At 47.3% G+C, this 19,243-nt stretch overlaps 1 protein-coding gene across 3 annotated transcripts in view; it reads left to right on the forward strand.

The window, feature by feature from the left end:
- Positions 1–19,243, forward strand: part of EML6 (EMAP like 6) — a 340,990-nt gene that overhangs the window by 13,806 nt on the left and 307,941 nt on the right. The gene's annotated exons all lie outside the window — the stretch shown is intronic.

Consider the following 19,243-nt stretch of genomic DNA (forward strand, 5'->3'; position numbering starts at 1 on the left):
GTATTTATTTATCCCGTTTCCATCTTTCACAGGCCCACTCCTCCAACATTCGGCCGGCCCCATTCTCCGACCATCATCTAGCCACCATAACAGCCTCCCTCCGTGCAGAGAGGCCGGGACCGGCCTATTGGCACTTTAACAATAGCCTGTTGGAGGATGGGGGCTTCGTGACATCCTTCCGAGAGTTTTGGCTGGCCTGGCGAGAGCAGCGGCATGCCTTTCCCTCGGCGCGGCGATGGTGGGACCTAGGGAAGGTGCGCGCCAAGCTCTTCTGCTGTGACTATACCTGGGGCACCAGCCGACGGAGAAATGCAGCGATAGAGCAGTTGGAATGGGAGGTCTTAGAAATGGAGAGGCGTCTGGCCGCCAGCCCCGAGGACCCGTTCCTCTGCGGAGTGTGCCGGGAGAAGCGGGAGGAGCTCCGGGCCCTCGAGGACCATCGGGCCCGAGGTGCCTTTGTTCGATCCCGCATCCGCCTCCTTCGGGAGATGGATCGCGGCTCCCGTTTCTTCTACACCCTGGAGAAAACGAGGGGGGCCAAGAAACACGTCACCTGCCTTCTAGCAGAAGACGGCGCCCCCCTCACGGATCCGGTGGAGATGTGTGGGAGGGCCCGTGACTTCTACACAAGCCTTTTCTCCCCGGATCTGACTGATCCTGGCGCTTGCAGGGTGCTCTGGGAGGAACTCTCCATGGTCAGCGTGGGCGACCGAGACCGGCTAGAGCTGCCTCTCACCCTGGCCGAGTTCTCGGAAGCCCTCCGTCGCATGCCCACCAATAAATCTCCGGGCATGGACGGGCTGACCATGGAGTTTTACCACGCGTTCTGGGACATCCTTGGCCCAGACCTAGCCACTGTCTGGGCTGAGTCTTTGCAGGACGGGGTCCTCCCCCTTTCGTGCAGGCGAGCAGTGCTCGCCTTGTTGCCGAAGAAGGGGGACCTCCGCGATTTATGAAACTGGCGTCCCGTCTCGCTCCTTAGCACGGACTACAAAATCGTAGCGAAAGCAATCTCGCTGCATGATGGCGGACGTGATCCACCCAGACCAGACCAATACTGTCCCGGGTCGCAGCATTTTTGACAACCTATTTCTAGTCCGAGATCTTTTGGAACTCGGGCGGAGAGATGGTCTGTCGTTCACCCTCCTGTCTCTTGATCAAGAGAAGGCGTTTGATAGAGTGGACCATGGGTACCTCCTGGGCACTCTGCAGGCGTTTGGATTCGGACCTCAGTTTGTGAGTTTCCTCCAGGTGCTGTACGCTTCCGCGGAGTGTCTGGTTAGGCTCAACTGGACCCTGACCGAACCGGTCAGCTTCGGGCGAGGAGTACGGCAGGGGTGCCCCCTCTCAGGCCAGCTGTACGCTCTGGCGATCGAGCCCTTCCTCTGTCTCCTCTGCAGGAGGTTGACGGGGTTGGTGCTGCGGGAGCTGGAGCTGCGGCTGGTCCTGTTGGCGTACGCCGATGACGTGCTCCTCATGGTCCAGGACCCGGGCAACTTGGCGCGGGTGGAGGCTTGCCAGGCCATCTATTCGGCAGCCTCCTCCGCCCGAGTCAACTGGGTCAAGAGCTCTGGCTTGGCGGTGGGGGACTGGCGGCAGGTGAGCTCCTCCCACCCGCGCTTCAGACCATCCGGTGGAGCGCGGGCCCACTGCTCTACCTAGGCGTTTACCTTTCTGCCACACACCCTTCTCCGCCAGAGAACTGGCAAAATTTAGAAGGCGGGGTGATAGAGCGGCTCCGGAAATGGACAAGGCTACTCCGATATCTCTCCCTCTGAGGGAGAGCACTGGTGCTTAACCAACTAGTCCTGTCCACGCTCTGGTACCGGCTCAACACCCTGGTCCCGGCCCCTGGTTTCCTGACCGACCTCCGGACATCGATTCTAGAGTTCTTTTGGTCAGGAATGCACTGGGCCCCTGTTGGGGTTCTTCATCTACCCCTGAAGGAAGGAGGGCAGGGCCTGAAGTGTCTGCACACTCAGGTCCGTGTCTTCCGCCTCCAGGCCCTGCAGAGGCTCCTTTATAGTGCAGGTAGTTCGACGTGGAGCATATTGGCGCACGCCTTCCTGCGCCGCTTCCAAGGGCTCCGATACGACCGGCAGCTCTTTTATCTTTGTCCGAGAGGTTTTCTGCGAGACCTCTCCGGGCTGCCGGTCTTCTACCAGGACCTCCTCCGGACCTGGAAACTGTTTTCAATGGCCAGGTCCGTGGCGGCCACCGTGGGAGCAGATCTCCTCGCGGAGCCCCTGCTGCACAACCCCCAGCTCCGTGTGCAGGTGGCGGAGTCCCACTTGGTGCGCCAGAGTTTGGTCCTGGCAGAAGTCACGAGAGTCGGAGACCTCCTGGACTACGACCGGGGAGACTGGCTGGATCCCGTGATGCTTGCTCGGCGCATGGGGCTCTCCAGACCTCGTAACCCCCGGCGCGTACTTCGGGAGGTGAAGGCCGCTTTGACGCCCGCTGCTCGGGCTTATCTTAACTGAGCCCTGTGCGAGGGCGCACCCCGCCCACCCTCTACCCCAGGCCCGCCGGACCTTTCAGTTGGGCCCCTACCCCGTAGATCCCAACAAACCCCTCACCCTTTCACTGCGAGACGGCTGCATGAACTGCAGCCAGTCAGCTTCCAAATCGCGCCACGGAAATATCTATACAACTCACGCTTCACACCCTTCACGCCCACACCCTGGTGTCCCACCCCGATACAAAGTGGCGGGACCTCCTGCCACCTTTAGAGGGTGAGCAACCCTGGTGGGCCAGCCTGTATTCCACCTTGGTCCCGAGGCCCGTCGGGGACATTAGTTGGCGGCTCCTTCACGGAGCTGTGAGCACGGGCGTGTTTTTGAAACGGTTCACCCCCATCCCGGATACTTGCCCTTTTTGCAATGTGAGGGAAACCCTGGCGCACGTATATTTGGAGTGTGCCAGGCTGCAGCCCCTTTTCCGGCTCCTCACAAATATTTTACTTCGCTTTTGGCTACACTTTTCCCCTCACCTTTTTATCTACACACTCCCCATCCGTGGCCCCACAAAATCGCGAGATCTCATAGAATCATAGAATATCAGGGTTGGAAGGGACCTCAGGAGGTCATCTACTCCAACCCCCTGCTCAAAGCAGGACCAATCCCCAATTAAATCATCCCAGCCAGGGCTTTGTCAAGCCTGACCTTAAAAACTTCTAAGGAAGGAGATTCTACCGCCTCCCTAGGTAACGCATTCCAGTGTTTCACCACCCTCCTAGTGAAAAAGTTTTTCCTAATATCCAACCTAAACCTCCCCCACTGCAACTTGAGACCATTACTCCTTGTCCTGTCCTCTTCTACCACTGAGAATAGTCTAGAACCATCCTCTCTGGAACCACCTCTCAGGTAGTTGAAAGCAGCTATCAAATCCCCCCTCATTCTTCTCTTCTGCAGACTAAACAATCCCTCAGCCTCTCCTCATAAGTCATGTGTTCCAGTCCCCTAATCATTTTTCTTGCCCTTCGCTGGACTCTCACCAATTTATCCACATCCTTCTTGTAGTGTGAGGCCCAAAACTGGACACAGTACTCCAGATGAGGCCTCACCAATGTCGAATAGAGGGGAACGATCACGTCCCTCGATTTGCTCGCTATGCTCCTACTTATACATCCCAAAATGCCATTGGCCTTCTTGGCAACAAGGGCACACTGCTGACTCATATCCAGCTTCTCGTCCACTGTCACCCCTAGGTCCTTTTCCGCAGAACTGCTGCCTAGCCATTCGGTCCCTAGTCTGTAGCGGTGCATTGGGTTCTTCCATCCTAAGTGCAGGACCCTGCACTTATCCTTATTGAACCTCATCAGATTTCTTTTGGCCCAATCCTCCAATTTGTCTAGGTCCCTCTGTATCCTATCCCTGCCCTCCAGCGTATCTACCACTCCTCCTAGTTTAGTATCATCTGCAAATTTGCTGAGAGTGCAATCCACACCTTCCTCCAGATCATTTATGAAGATATTGAACAAAACCGGCCCGAGGACCGACCCCTGGGGCACTCCACTTGACACCGGCTGCCAACTAGACATGGAGCCATTGATCACTACCTGTTGAGCCCGACAATCTAGCCATCTTTCTACCCACCTTATAGTGCATTCATCCAGCCCATACGTCTTTAACTTGCTGACAAGAATACTGTGGGAGACCGTGTCAAAAGCTTTGCTAAAGTCAAGAAACAATACATCCACTGCTTTCCCTTCATCCACAGAACCAGTAATCTCATCATAGAAGGCGATTAGATTAGTCAGGCATGACCTTCCCTTGGTGAATCCATGCTGACTGTTCCTGATCAATTTCCTCTCATGTAAGTGCTTCAGGATTGATTCTTTGAGGACCTGCTCCATGATTTTTCCGGGGACTGAGGTGAGGCTGACTGGCCTGTAGTTCCCAGGATCCTCCTTCTTCCCTTTTTTAAAGATGGGCACTACATTAGCCTTTTTCCAGTCATCTGGGACTTCCCATGTTCGCCACGAGTTTTCAAAGATAATGGCCAATGGCTCTGCAATCACAGCCGCCAATTCCTTTAGCACTCTCAGATGCAACTCGTCCGGCCCCATGGACTTGTGCTCGTCCAGCTTTTCTAAATAGTCCCTAACCACCTCTTTCTCCACTGAGGGCTGGCCATTTACTCCCCATGCTGTGATGCCCAGCGCAGCAGTCTGGGAGCTGACCTTGTTCGTGAAGACAGAGGCAAAAAAAGCATTGAGTACATTAGCTTTTTCCACATCCTCTGTCACTAGGTTGCCTCCCTCATTCAGTAAGGGGCCCACACTTTCCTTGGCTTTCTTCTTGTTGCCAACATACCTGAAGAAACCCTTCTTGTTACTCTTGACATCTCTTGCTAGCTGCAGCTCCAGGTGCGATTTGGTCCTCCTGATGAATCTCCTGGTTAACCTCCTCCTAGCCCTAGCTAAAACAGCCATTTATAAAACCAGAGAGAGGAGGTTGGCTAATGAAGCGTCCTGCGATTGTAGGGCCGTTTTCCGATCCTCAGTACATTCACGTATCCGGGCGGAGTTCCTCTGGGCAGCGTCCACCGACTCCCTTGACACCTTCGAGGAATGGTGGGCGCTGTCCGAGGTTCTCTGCTTGGTGACCCCATCCGGTTCCCTCCGTCTGACCCTTTGATTGAGGGGAAGAGTGAGAGACCCCAGCTGTTGCCGCTGTGGATACCATCATCACTGTCACCTGGGAGGGGTCCTATCACGCATGGTGTACGTCCCCCCCACCCCCAAACTGCCCACCCTGCAGCTGTGCCCATCTTGTCGGGGACTCTCAGGAGACAAATAATCGGTGACACTGAGTGTGGCACCAGGTAACTCAGGAGGGTGGAAGACCACGAGTGTCGAGGAAGCCCCCCCGCTCTGGGCCCAGGCTAGCCTGAACACTTCTCCCTCCTGAAGGCTGCTGTGTTATACCTTGTGTTTGCTTTTGTTTTGTTGCATAGTTTTGCTTTATCCTTTTTTGGTGATTCCTTGTAAGTGTTACACAAATAAAATTTTTTTCTTCTTAAAAAAAAAAAAACCCCAAAAAAACCCCACTCTCCTGCTGCCCTTGGGCCATGCTGTATCACACATTGTAGATAGGAAGAGGGCAGCATTATTTCCTGTAAATGTAAACAAACTTGCTTGTCTTAGCGATTGGCTAAACAAGAAGTAGGACTGAGTGGACTTGTAGGCTCTGAAGTTTTACATTGTTTTGTTTTTGAGTGCAGTTATGTAGCAAAAAAATCTACATTTGTAAGTTGCACTTTCAGGACAAAGACAATTTTCAATCTTTTGAACAATTTGCTTTTACACACAGCACTTGCCCCTTGGCATGACTGGCAATCACAGAAGTTTGTACAATCATCATCAGTTTAATTCTGCTTCTTGCTAATTCTGGTACACAGGCTGTTGTGGAAATGGGAAGTGAAAGGATTTAAAAGAAAGAAATCTGTTTTTCAATGCTTCATGCTCCCCTCTGTATCTGGGGAAGGGGAGCAATTCCACATTTGTAATATTGGCCTCTTATCCCAGGAAATCCCGAGGCTTTGCAGGATTTTAGCTCTGTTTGTGGTAGCCAGTTTGGATTTACCTGGATTCACCTTTCACCCACCAGCCATCTGTTTACTTACAGATGTATTAACTTCTGCTGTTCTCCCTTGTGTGCAAGGGACCACCTTTTGGAAAGGATGGGTTCTGCGGTCATTTGTGGCAGAAGAGATGGCAGGAGCCAGAGGTGAAAGTAAGCTGGTACGCCCCGGTACGGCATACCGGCAAGAGCCCATGCGCCGTACTGGGGTGGATTGGCTTCCTCAGGTGGCAATTTAAAGGGCCCAGGGCTTCTGCCTCAGCTACCGACCCGGGCCGTTTAAATAGCCGCTGGAGTGGTAGCAGGGCTCCGGGGATCATTTAAAGAGTCCCGGGCTCTGGTAGCTGCTACCACCCTGGGTCCTTTAAATTGTCCCCGGAGCCCTGGGGTAGCGGTGGCGGAGCTCTGGCAGCTATTTAAAGGGCCTGGGGCAGTAATGGCGGCTGGAGCCCCCGGCCCTTTAAATAGCCACCACAGCTCTGCTTCTGCTACCCCAGGGCTCCAGCATGCTCCGGGGACGATTTAAAGGGCCCAGGGCTTCTGCCTCAGCTACCGACCCGGGCCGTTTAAATAGCCGCTGGAGTGGTAGCAGGGCTCCGGGGATCATTTAAAGAGTCCCGGGCTCTGGTAGCTGCTACCACCCTGGGTCCTTTAAATTGTCCCCGGAGCCCTGGGGTAGCGGTGGCGGAGCTCTGGCAGCTATTTAAAGGGCCTGGGGCAGTAATGGCGGCTGGAGCCCCCGGCCCTTTAAATAGCCACCACAGCTCTGCTTCTGCTACCCCAGGGCTCCAGCATGCTCCGGGGACGATTTAAAGGACCCAGGGTGGTAGCGGCAACCGGAGCCCCGGACCCTTTAAATCACCGCCCGAGCCCTGCTGCTGGAGCCCCGGGGTCGTGGCGGCAATTTAAAGGGCCCGGGGCTCCACTGCAGTACCGGTGGCTGGGAGCCCCTGGCCCTTTAAATCGCCGCTGGAGCCCCCAGCTGCCACTGTTATCCCAGGGCTCCGGCAGCGGGCCCCGGGTGGCAATTTAAAGGGCCCGGGGCTCCCACTGCCTCTACCCTTCGGAGCCCTTTAAATTGCCACCTGAGCCCCGCTGCTGGAGCCCTGGGGTAGCGGCAGCGGGGCTCTGGCGGTGATTTAAAGGGCCAGGGGCTCCTGGCTGCCGCTACTTCAGTGGAGCCCCAGGCCCTTTAAAGGTCCGCCAGAGCCTGGGGCCCCAGGATAGCAGTGGCAGCTGGGAGCCCCCGGGGCTCCGATGGTTATTGAAAGGGCCTGGGGCTGGGACTGTGGTAGCAGCAGCTGAAGCCCCGGGCCCTTTAAATCACCCCTGAGCCCTGGGGCTCCCAGCCGCCTCTGCAGCTGGTAGCTCCGGGGTGATTTAAAGGGCCCGAGGCTCCCAGGTGCTGCTACCACAGTCCCAGCCCCCGGCCCTTTAAATCTTGATTTATAGGGCCCAGGGATGTAAAGGCCCGGCCTCTTCCGGTAGAGGCCATGCCTCTTCTGGTTGAGGCCCCGCCCCGCTAAGGACTCCGGAGTACCGGTAAGTCTTTAAGTTACTTTCACCCCTGAGGGGACCCTGGAGTTCCCGGCCACTGCAGGTGGTGGGGGCCCCGTGCAGCTCCCGGCCGCCGTGGGTGGTGGCCCACAGAGCTCCCCACTGCTGCGGGTGGCAGAAAGGGCCAGAGCACCTAGCCACTGCGGACAGTGGGGGCCCCCACAGCTCCTGAGGGGGCTCCAAGCTGCCATTGATTGGGAGGGGGAGGGGATCCTGCAGCTCCTGACCGTGGTGGGAGGGGGACCCTGGAGCTCTGAGCCCCCTCGGATGGTTGGGGCCCCTGGATCTCCCAGCTGAGCCCCCACAGCTGCCCAGTGGCTCCCCATTTTGTCATGGATATTTTAGTAAAAGTCAGGGACAGGTCACAGGCTTCTGTGAATTTTTCTTTATTGCCCATGATCTGTCTGTGACTTTTACTAAAAATGTCCGTTACAGAATCTTTGCCTTAATTATCGTTACTAAGTGTGTGGTCCCATGCCTTATTTACTCCCCATCAAAATCCTGATCTGAATGCAGAATTATTTTCTTTATGGATTTTTCTATGGTTTTCGTCACTATAGAATATAATGCTTATATTAATGAATATATTCATTATATATTAATGAATATAACACTTATATTAATGAATATATTTTTACAAGACCCCTATGAAATAATTTTATCATCTCCATTTTACAAATGGGGAACTGAAGCGCAGAGAGTGTTTAGACTTTATGAAATGCATGTAAGTTGCTTCATGTATTAATTCTACTTATAATGGCTATAAGGTAATACTTGTTTGCTATATAGCAGTAGAATGTACTATGTAACTCACCAAACAAGAAAACTTTACCTAATGCAAAATGTGAAATCCCTGTGAAAGATATTATCTCTTGCCCATCAGAAAGGACTATCAAAACTAAATGGGCTATTGTGGGACATCATAATACAAAGACTTTAATTGCCCCTTCATACTCATGAAGGGGCTATATGCAAAAGGGCTCGTCCCATCAGCTTGATTTCTGGAAGAAGGAAATAAAGACAATGAACAAGAAAATTTTTCATCTCTTTTGCTATTTGGACTCTGACAGGGCCAGAGCTATAAAACAGAAGCAGAGATCCCCAGGGTCAACCTGGATTAGCCCTAAAAGACATTCAGTGCTGGCAGATTACTACAACTATCACTTTTAAAAACCATAAACTGTAACTCATTTGTGTATATAAGTTTTCATGCTTTAACCTTGTAATATCTCTTTCTTTTCTTAAATTTACTACAGTATTGGCTGTAAGTGTTCGTCTTTGATTTGAGACCTGAGGTACAAATTGACCTCGGGTGAGTGACTGGTCTCTTGGGACTGGAAGCAACCTGAATCTTATGTGATCCTTGCTGTATAGCAACCAAGTATCACTAATTCAATCTTGCCTGGGTGGCACAATAGACTGGAATGCCCTGGGGAACTGTTTGTGACTCCATGGTAAATATGCTTCAAAAGTTCACATTTGTTACTGGGTTGGTGAAATTAAATTATAGAGCATACAGCCAGCTGAAGGTATCTGCCCTGCTTTTTGACTGTCTGCCCTTTGGCTGGCACTCATGGTAGTGAACCATTCAAGACAGCATGACAGATGCATTCCCAGCAGCACTGATACTTTTTGAATAGATTCTTACACACTAAGAATGTTTTTCCTCCCACTTATATCTAATGTTACCATACTTACCATTTCTGTAGACATCTATTCGAGACTCCTTTCTGCATTAAAAAAAGTGTCAGCATCTGCTTCTGATGGATTTAATGCAGAGTTTGGAATCTATCAACCAGATACATTATTGATTCAAGCTATAACCATCCCAGCCCCCTTCTTCAAAAGTGCTTAAACTCAAAATGTTGAATGACCGGATCATCAAGAAATTGATCATTCTTTTTGTAAGGAGGTGAATGAATAGTTGCAAATGCAATATATACAGCAACAAAATGTACTGTGTATGCAAACAAGCATGAACATTTATACATGCCAACTGACTGTTTTTCTTGTTTTGGGGAGCAGGGACTTTCAGCTGTGCTTGATTTGTATTCCTTTACATTTTAAAAAAATAGCTTATAAGTAGGGCTGTCGATTAATCACAGTTAACTCACACGATTAACTCAAAAAAATTCATTGCGATTAATCACTGTTTTAATTGCACTGTTAAACAATAGAATACCAATTGAAATGTATTCAATATTTTGGATGTTTTTATACATTTTCATATATATTGTATTCTGTGTTGTAACTGAAATCAAAGTGTATACTATTTTTTGATTACAAATATTTGCATTGTAAAAATGATAAAAGAAGTATTTTTTTTCAATTTACCTCATACAAGTACTGTAGTGCAATCTTTGTTGTAAAAGTGCAACTTACAAATGTAGAATTATGTACAAAAAAGCTGCATCCTAAAATAAAACAATGTAAAATTTTAGAGCCTACAAGTCTACTCAGTCCTACTTCTTGTTCAGCCAATCGCTAAGACAAACAAGTTTGTTTACATTTACAGGAGACAATGCTGCTCTCTTCTTATCTACAATGTCACCAGAAAGTGAGAACAGGCATTTGCATGGCACTTTTGTAGTCAGCATTTACGTGCCAGATATGCTAAACATTCGTATGCCTCTTCATGCTTTGGCCACCATTCCAGAGGACATGCTTCCATGCTGATGATGCTCGTTAAAAAAATAATGTGTTAATTAAATTTGTGACTGAACTCCTTGGGGGAGAATTGTCCCCTGCTCTGTTTTGCCTGCATTCTGCCGTATATTTCATGTTATAGGAGGCTTGGATGATGACCCAGCACATGTTATTCATTTTAAGAACACTTTCACTGCAGATTTCACAAAATGCAGAGATGGTATCAATGTGAGATTTCTAAAGATAGCTACAGCACTTGACCCAAGGTTTAAGAATCTGAAGTGCCTTCCAAAATCTGAAAGGGACTAAGTGCAGAGCATGCTTTCAGAAGTCTTAAAAGAGCAACACTCCAATGCGGAAGCTACAGAACCCGAATCACCAAAGAAGAAAATCAACCTTGCGCTGGTGGCATCTGACTCAGATAATGAGATTTGGATTCTTATTGAGCAGAACCCATCATCAGCATGGATGCATGTCCCCTGGCATGGTGGTTGAAGCATGAAAGTACATATGAATCTTTAGTGCATCTGGCACGTAAATATCTTGCGATTCTGGCTACATTAGTGCCATAAGAATGCCTGTTCTGATTGTCAGGTGACACTGTAAACAGTAACCGGGCAGTATTATCTCCTGCAAATGTAAACAAACTTGTTTGTCTGAGCAATTGGCTTAACAAGAAGTAGGACTGAGTGGACTCTAAAAATTTACATTGTTTTATTTTTGAATGCATTTTTTTTGTATATAATTCTACATTTGTAAGTTCAACTTTCATGATAAAGAGATTGCACTACAGTACTTGTATTAGGTGAATTGAAAAATACTATTTCTGTTGTTTTTTTACAGTGCAAATACTTGTAATAAAAATAAATGTAAAGTGAGCACTGTACACTTTATATTCTGCATTGTAATTGAAATCAATATATTTGAAAATGTAGAAAACATCCAAAAATATTTAAATAAATGGTATTCTATTATTAACAGTGCGATTAATCGTGATTAATTTTTTTAATTGTGTGACTAATCTCTATTAATTTTTTTAATTGCTTGACAGCCCTACTTATAACTAATCTAATTTCTTCTCCCCCCCTTTTTTTTGCTAGTAACATGTTGAGCCAAATTCACCCCTGGTGTAACTTCATTGATGTCAGTATTTTGTTCTGTCCATGTAGCATATTGTGTTTAAACTTGAAATGAAGAGGCAGAAGAGCAACATCCTGTATTCTAGTGAATTAACATGAGTGTAGTGGTTTTGGAAGCAGAGCAGCACCTGTTGCAATAAAGATTTTTTTAATTGTGGGCTTTGTGGGCAGGAGGTTGCGGAGGGCTACTGAAGCTTTCACTTGGCTTTGGAGGCAAATGTTTGGCAGGTAGGAACTGGAACAGCAGCAGATTCAAAGTGTATTGGAGAGGAGGAAGGGCAAAGAAAGAGATTTTAAGGAAAGAAATAAAAGGTGTGTGAGATTTTAAATCCCAAATCTGGGGGAGGGGTGGTCCGTAATTTTTTTTTTAAATACATATACTGTGGAAGAATAGTAATGCCAAAGAAAAGACATCCATTCCTCTCATTTCGTTTTGTTTTTAATTTTCAGCTTTTATTTGTTTTTCTTGTCTCGGTTAGTTGATTCATTCTTTTCTTATTAGTTTTGCCCATTAACAATGCTTAGATCTGTATGTCTGCTTCTCCTTCCCTTACTCTATAGTCAAAGCAATCACACTTACGGAGGTGGGGCTGCTGGGATCAACTGTATATGCTTGCTTACTATCCCTGCTTTTTTGTTTAGCTGCTATCATTTGCAGATAGTGATGCATCCAGCACTCTAGTTGCAGAACAATGAATGGAAACAGCACAGGAGATTATTGTGAAGCTTTGAGACATCAGAGAAGTACCTCATCCCTCCCTCTTCCAAGTTATAATTTTGGCAGCTTGCTGCTCTGTCTACATAAGGAGCTATTTAAGTTTTATGTTTCACCGTTGAAAATATTTCTGGAACTTCCCTCTGGATTGTTACAGACTGTCTACATACCTGTTCACAACTCTAAAATAATCCAATTTATCTTCCATCTAGTAATGTCTCTCCATCTGTCTTCCCTCAGATGTGCTCATGGACTTCCTCCTTACCATTCCATCTTTGTCTCTTTCATAGAATCATAGAATATCAGGGTTGGAAGGGACCTCAGGAGGTCATCTAGTCCAACCCCCTGCTCAGTGCAGGACCAATCCCCAATTTTTGCCCCAGATCCCTAAATGGCCCCCTCAGGGATTGAAATCACAACCCTGGGTTTAGCAGGCCAATGCTCAAACCACTGAGCTATCCCTCCCCTCATGAAAGGGACTCCTAACATTTCACATAACATCCATCTCTGCTACTCACTTCACCATACTTCATTCTTCTCCTGTCTTCTTTATACAGAACTAGCATTTTCATCTTAATGTGGTTCCTGTGATTATTTGAGAATGTTCACAGGAGGCTGGGGAGCTTTGATGTTAATGCAACAAGAATCATATTAGGATAGAAACGCAGGATCTATGCTTGCAGGTGAAAGTTGAAAGGGGAGGCTGATGTATGTTGCTTTCACACTGAGAATTATGCAGTAGAGAATGGTACACTTTGGCTATTGGTGTACAATAGATTTCCTTGACCTGCAGCTGCACTCCAACCTGGAAAAGAAGTCCTGGATAGCTTCTGCTGACCACTCCATGCTCATCAGGACCTTTCATGAGAACATGGAAAATCAGTTTTGCCTGACTTTAAGTGGTCAAATAGACTATTTGTAAGTGAAGCTGGGATAAAATCTGTTGAGACTACATTTCACAGGCTGAAGCTCAGAGTTTCAAAAAGAGATGATAAAAATATCTCCCATCAGAATTGTGATCTTTGTGCTACCAAAATTCATGTGTGATCAGGAATCAGACCCTGCGTTGCATAAGAGAAACTGAAGATTTCCTGGACAGACATCAGAATATGCTTCTACAGACACAACGTTCTGAAGATTCAGAGCAGGCTGCACTGTGGGGACAGGAGGACGGTGAAGAAATTTGGCAGCATGTGACCTCCAGAAGAAGAAAGGGGAGCATCCATGTACCAGCAACGCAGATACAGGTAAGTAACCGTTTTCGTGTTCTCTCCACAGGTACTAATGCGGAGAGTGGACTAGATGATACATCTGAGGGAAGGGAACACAAGGAGACTCCACCGATTGGAAGGCATGAGATGCACTTTCCTAGGGTTGGGGGTTCCATGACCACCGCTCGCAAGAGAAGGAGGCGGGTGGTGGTGGTCGGGGACTCTCTCCTCAGGGGGACTGAGTCATCTGTCTGCCGCCCCGATCAGGAAAAGTGAGAAGTCTGCTGCTTGCCAGGAGCTAGGATTCACGATGTGACAGAGAGACTGCCCAGACTCATCAAGCCCTCAGATCGCTACCCCTTCCTGCTTCTCCACGTGGGCACCCATGATACTGCCAAGAATGACCTTGAGCGGATCACTGCAGACTACGTGGCTCTGGGAAGAAGGATAAAGGAGTTTGAGGTGCAAGTGGTGTTCTCGTCCATCCTCCCCGTGGAAAGAAAAGGACTGGGTAGAGACCGTCGAATCGTGGAAGTCAACAAATGGCTATGCAGGTGGTGTCGGAGAGAAGGCTTTGGATTCTTTCACCATGGGATGGTGTTCCAAGAAGGAGGAGTGCTAGGCAGAGACAGCTCCACCTAACGAAGAGAGGGAAGAGCACCTTCGCAAGCAGGCTGGCTAACCTAGTGAGGAGGGCTTTAAACTATGTTCACCGGGGGAAGGAGACCAAAGTCCTGAGGTAAGCCCGGAGGAAGCACAAGCAGGAGCGCGCTAAAGGGCAGGGCTCCTGCCTGATACTGAAAAAGAGGGACGATCAGCGAGTTATCTTAAGTGCCTGTAGACAAATGCAAGAAGCCTGGGAAACAAGCAGGGAGAACTGGAAGTCCTGGCACAGTCAAGGAATTATGATGTGATTGGAATAACAGAGACTTGGTGGGATAACTCACATGACTGGAGTACTGTCATGGAGGGATATAAACTGTTCAGGAAGGACAGGCAGGGCAGAAAAGGTGGGGGAGTTGCATTGTATGTAAGGGAGCAGTATGACTACTCAGAGCTCCGATATGAAACTGCAGAAAAACCTGAGAGTCTCTGGATTAAGTTTAGAAGTGTGAGCAACAAGGGTGATGTTGTGGTGGGAATCTGCTGTAGACCACCGGACCAGGGGGATGAGGTGGATGAGGCTTTCTTCCGGCAACTCATGGAAGTTACTAGATCACAGGCCCTGGTTCTCATGGGAGACTTCAGTCACCCTGATATCTGCTGGGAGAGCAATACAGCGGTGCACAGACAATCCAGGAAGTTTTTGGAAAGTGTAGGGGACAATTTCCTGATGCAAGTGCTGGAGGAACCAACTAGGGGCAGAGCTCTTCTTGACCTGCTGCTCACAAACTGGGAAGAATTGGTAGGGGAAGCAAAAGTGGATGGGAACCTGGGAGGCAGTGACCATGAGATGGTCGAATTCAGAATCCTGACACAAGGAAGAAAGGAGAGCAGCAGAATACGGACCCTGGACTTCAGAAAAGCAGACTTTGACTCCCTCAGGGAACTGATGGGCAGGATCCCCTGGGAGAATAACATGACGGGGAAAGGAGTCCAGGAGAGCTGGCTGTATTTTAAAGAATCCTTATTGAGGTTACAGGGACAAACCATCCCGATGTGTAGAAAGAATAGTAAATATGGCAGGTGATCAGCTTGGCTTAACAGTGAAATCCTTGCTGATCTTAAACACAAAAAAGAAGCTTACAAGAAGTGGAAGATTGGACAAATGACCAGGGAAGAGTATAAAAATATTGCTTGGGCATGCAGGAGTGAAATCAGGAAGGCCAAATCACACCTGGAGTTGCAGCTAGCAAGAGATGTTAAGAGTAACAAGAAGGGTTTCTTCAGGTATGTTAGCAACAAGAAGGTGGTCAAGGAAAGTGTGGGCCCCTTACTGAATGAGGGAGGCAACCTAGTGACAGAGGATGTGGAAAAAGCTAATGTACTCAATGCTTTTTTTGCCTCTGTCTTCACGAACAAAGTCAGCTCCCAGACTACTGCACTGGGCAGCACAACATGGGGAGGAGGTGACCAGCCCTCTGTGGAGAAAGAAGTGGTTCGGGACTATTTAGAAAAGCTGGACGAGCACAAGTCCATGGGGCCGGATGCACTGCATCTGAGAGTGCTAAAGGGGTTGGCGGATGTGATTGCAGAGCCATTGGCCATTATCTTTTAAAACTCATGGCGATCGGGGGAAGTTCTGGACGACTGGAAAAAGGCTAATGTAGTGCCCATCTTTAAAAAAGGGAAGAAGGAGGATCCTGGGAACTACAGGCCAGTCAGCCTCACCTCAGTCCCTGGAAAAATCATGGAGCAGGTCCTCAAGGAATCAATTCTGAAGCACTTAGAGGAGAGGAAAGTGATCAGGAACAGTCAGCATGGATTCACCAAGGGCAAGTCATGCCTGACTAATCTAATTGCCTTCTAGGACGAGATAACTGGCTCTGTGGATGAGGGGAAAGCAGTGGACGTGTTGTTCCTTGACTTCAGCAAAGCTTTTGATAGGGTCTCCCACAGTATTCTTGCCAGCAAGTTAAAGAAGTATGGGCTGGATGAATGGACTATAAGGTGGATAGAAAGTTGGCTAGATCCTCGGGCTCAACGGGTAGTGATCAATGGCTCCATGTCTAGTTGGCAGCCGGTATCAAGTAGAATGCCCCAAGGGTCGGTCCTGGGGCTGGTTTTGTTCAATATCTTCATAAATGATCTGGAGGATGGTGTGGATTGCACCCTCAGCAAGTTTGCAGATGACACTAAACTGGGAGGAGAGGTAGATAGGACACAGAGGGCCCTAGACAAATTGGAGGATTGGGCCAAAAGAAATCTGATGAGGTTCAACAAGGAAAAGTGCAGACTCCTGCACTTAGGATGGAAGAATCCCATGCACCGCTACAGACTAGGGACCGAATAGCTAGGCAGCAGTTCTGCAGAAAAGGACCTAGGGGTTACAGTGGATGAGAAGCTGGATATGAGTCAACAGTGTGCCGTTGTTGCCAAGAAGGCCAATGGCATTTTGGGGTGTATATGTGGGGGCATTGCCAGCAGATGGAGGGACGTGATCGTTCCCCTCTATTCGACATTGGTGAGGCCTCATCTGGAGTAGTGTGTCCAGTTTTGGGCCCCACACTACAAGAAGGATGTGGAAAAATTGGAAAACGTCCAGCAGAGGGCAACAAAACTGATTAGGGGACTGGAACACATGACTTATGAGGAGAGGCTGAGGGAACTGGAATTGTTTAGTCTGCGGAAGAGAAGAATGAGGGGGGATTTGATAGCTGCTTTCAACTACCTGAAAGGGGGTTCCCAAGAAGATGGATCTAGACTGTTCTCAGTGGTAGCAGATGATAGAACAAGGAGTAATAGTCTCAAGTTGCAGTGGGGGAGGTTTAGGTTGGATATTAGGAAAAAGTTTTTCACTCGGAGGGTGGTGAAACACTGGAATGCGTTACATAGGGAGGTGGTGGAATCTCCTTCCTTAGAAGTTTTTAAGGTCAGGCTTGACAAAGCCGTGGCTGGGATGATTTATTTGGGGATTGGTCCCGCTTTGAGTAGGGGGTTGGACTAGATGACCTCCTGAGGTCCCTTCCAACCCTGATATTCTATGATTCTGTGATCAGATTGTGCTGCAGTGCCATTCTGTTCAGTGTCACTGCTTAAATATGCCAAAACTGTTCTATACACAGCACTCGTGAGTATAAATCACAACTGGCTGGAATGAAAATTGTAGAACCTTTTTCTCAAAACATTTAATTCTGAAGTATTTTTTCTTTTTGTTGTTGTTGTTACTTGCCCTGTTCTGTTGGGTTGGGTAATTTGAATTATGTGATCAATATCTATTTAGCTCTTTAATTCTGGCCTACTTTTCATTTTCCCCCATGTAACCTTGCACTGTTACTGCCAGTTCCCCTCTTTGGTAGATTGTAATGCAGCCGTATGGGTCTGTTCTGTCAAGATTCTTAATAATTGAGGAGATTGAATTGTATTGAAAATTTTGAGCTAAATGTTATCTAATATTGTCCAAAATAATTAAAGGAATATTTCAATATTCCTTTCTATGATGGTGAATTTTTGGAGCTCTTTTATAAAGTATAAATTATTGTTATGAAAGATGCAAAAAAGGCATTTTAAATAGCTAATAGCAATAGCTTTCTATAGTAATAATTTATACTAACACTAATGTAAAGATATTTTAAAAAATACTAATGTGTACTATTTATTACTGATTTTCATTTTCAGTGTATTGTGTTAAGAAAATAAGGCAACAGTTTGTATCCCTTGTAGCTTCTCAAATGCTTCTATGATTCACCAGTAGAGCTTCTGGAACAGCTGGCATCTGACATATCCACAGTGGAGATATCATTCAAATTCTCCAAAGACATCAGCAACACTCAGAACAAATAATTTCCTTGCCCTCAAACAGTGTTTCAGTCTCTATAGGAATTCAATATACACACCACCTTGTATAAAAATGTTAGTAAACTCACAATTAGTTTATATTGTAAAATAGATCTTTATGTTGATTTTCTAGCTTCAGTAGATTTGTTCCTTGATAAGAGGGCTTTGAAGAGGGCTTTAGACTGTAGTAGCACACAGTTATTTACCAAGAGCTGATTCTTGTTCACTTTACTCACACAAGTAGTCCCACTGAAGTCCCTTCTTTTTTCACCTTTTGTTGAAGTCAGTGGGGCTATTGTGAGTGAGGCAAGTAAATGGATGTGTTATTTTATAAACTTTTATAAACTTTTATGTGTTATTTTATAAATTTTATGTGTTATTTTATATTTCCTTTCTGCTGTTGGTTACCCTGACCAAATAATGTGCACTGTGGCTTATAGATGTGATCAAAAGTTTATAACTACTCACTTGGAAAATCTCTAAAAACTTAACAAAATGTCTGTGTACCAGTCATAGAATCATAGAATATTAGGATTGGAAGAGACATCAGGAGGTTATCTAGTCCAATCCCCTGCTCAAATCCCCTGACCACTGCATGACGGAATCAGCTCCAGCTAGTAGAAGCAGCCAAATACAGGACCTTTGGTCATTTTGACATTTGGAGAACTTTCTACAGTTTTGACTGGACTCTGTCTGCCTTGTGCTGGTTGGCTGTTTGCTCCAATACTCCCTCTCCTTCCATTTTTTTCATCTTAGTTTCACTCCATGTCTGTCCTTCTTACCCTTGGGTCCCCTGCCCTGTCTCTGTCACCCCTTCCCTTCCTTTTTCTTTCCATTTAGTTTACCTACTCCTCCCTAAACCTACTCCTTCCTCTTCCCCAAAAAATCATGAAATTAACATGTTGTTTGCCACCATCCCATTGTTCACTCTGCTTGTGTTTATACCCATTTTTCCACCCTGTGTCTGTCTTGTCTATTTAGATTGTATGCTCTTCAGGGTAGGGACCATCTACTAGTCTCTGTGTGTACAGTGCCTAGCACAATAGGGCCCCACTCTCGGTTGGCCTTTAGGCAAAATAGACATGTTTAAATAAAAAAATATTATATGTCATAGGTCATATACTGCTACAGTAACAGACCACATAAATTCTCCTTTATTTCTTTGATAGAGGTATGTGCTTTTGGAGAATAAAGGATTGGAATTCTGTCCCCACTGTGGCTGTGAATTTCAGGTGGTCATGGTGTGTAGTATAGTGACAAACTGTGATGGCCACAGATTTGTTACAATATCTGGCATGTTCTCCCTCCCCATCTCTCTAATTATGAGTGTGAACTCATAGTACCATCTATTTCCTTATCTTCTATTTAGCTTTTATATTGTGATAGCATATTCTCTAATCAAATGGATTTGTATACCAATATGGGTTCTACATGTCAAGCTTTTGCCACTGT

The sequence above is a fragment of the Natator depressus genome, chromosome 3, assembly GCF_965152275.1.
Source record: "Natator depressus isolate rNatDep1 chromosome 3, rNatDep2.hap1, whole genome shotgun sequence".
NCBI classification, from domain to species: domain Eukaryota; kingdom Metazoa; phylum Chordata; order Testudines; family Cheloniidae; genus Natator; species Natator depressus.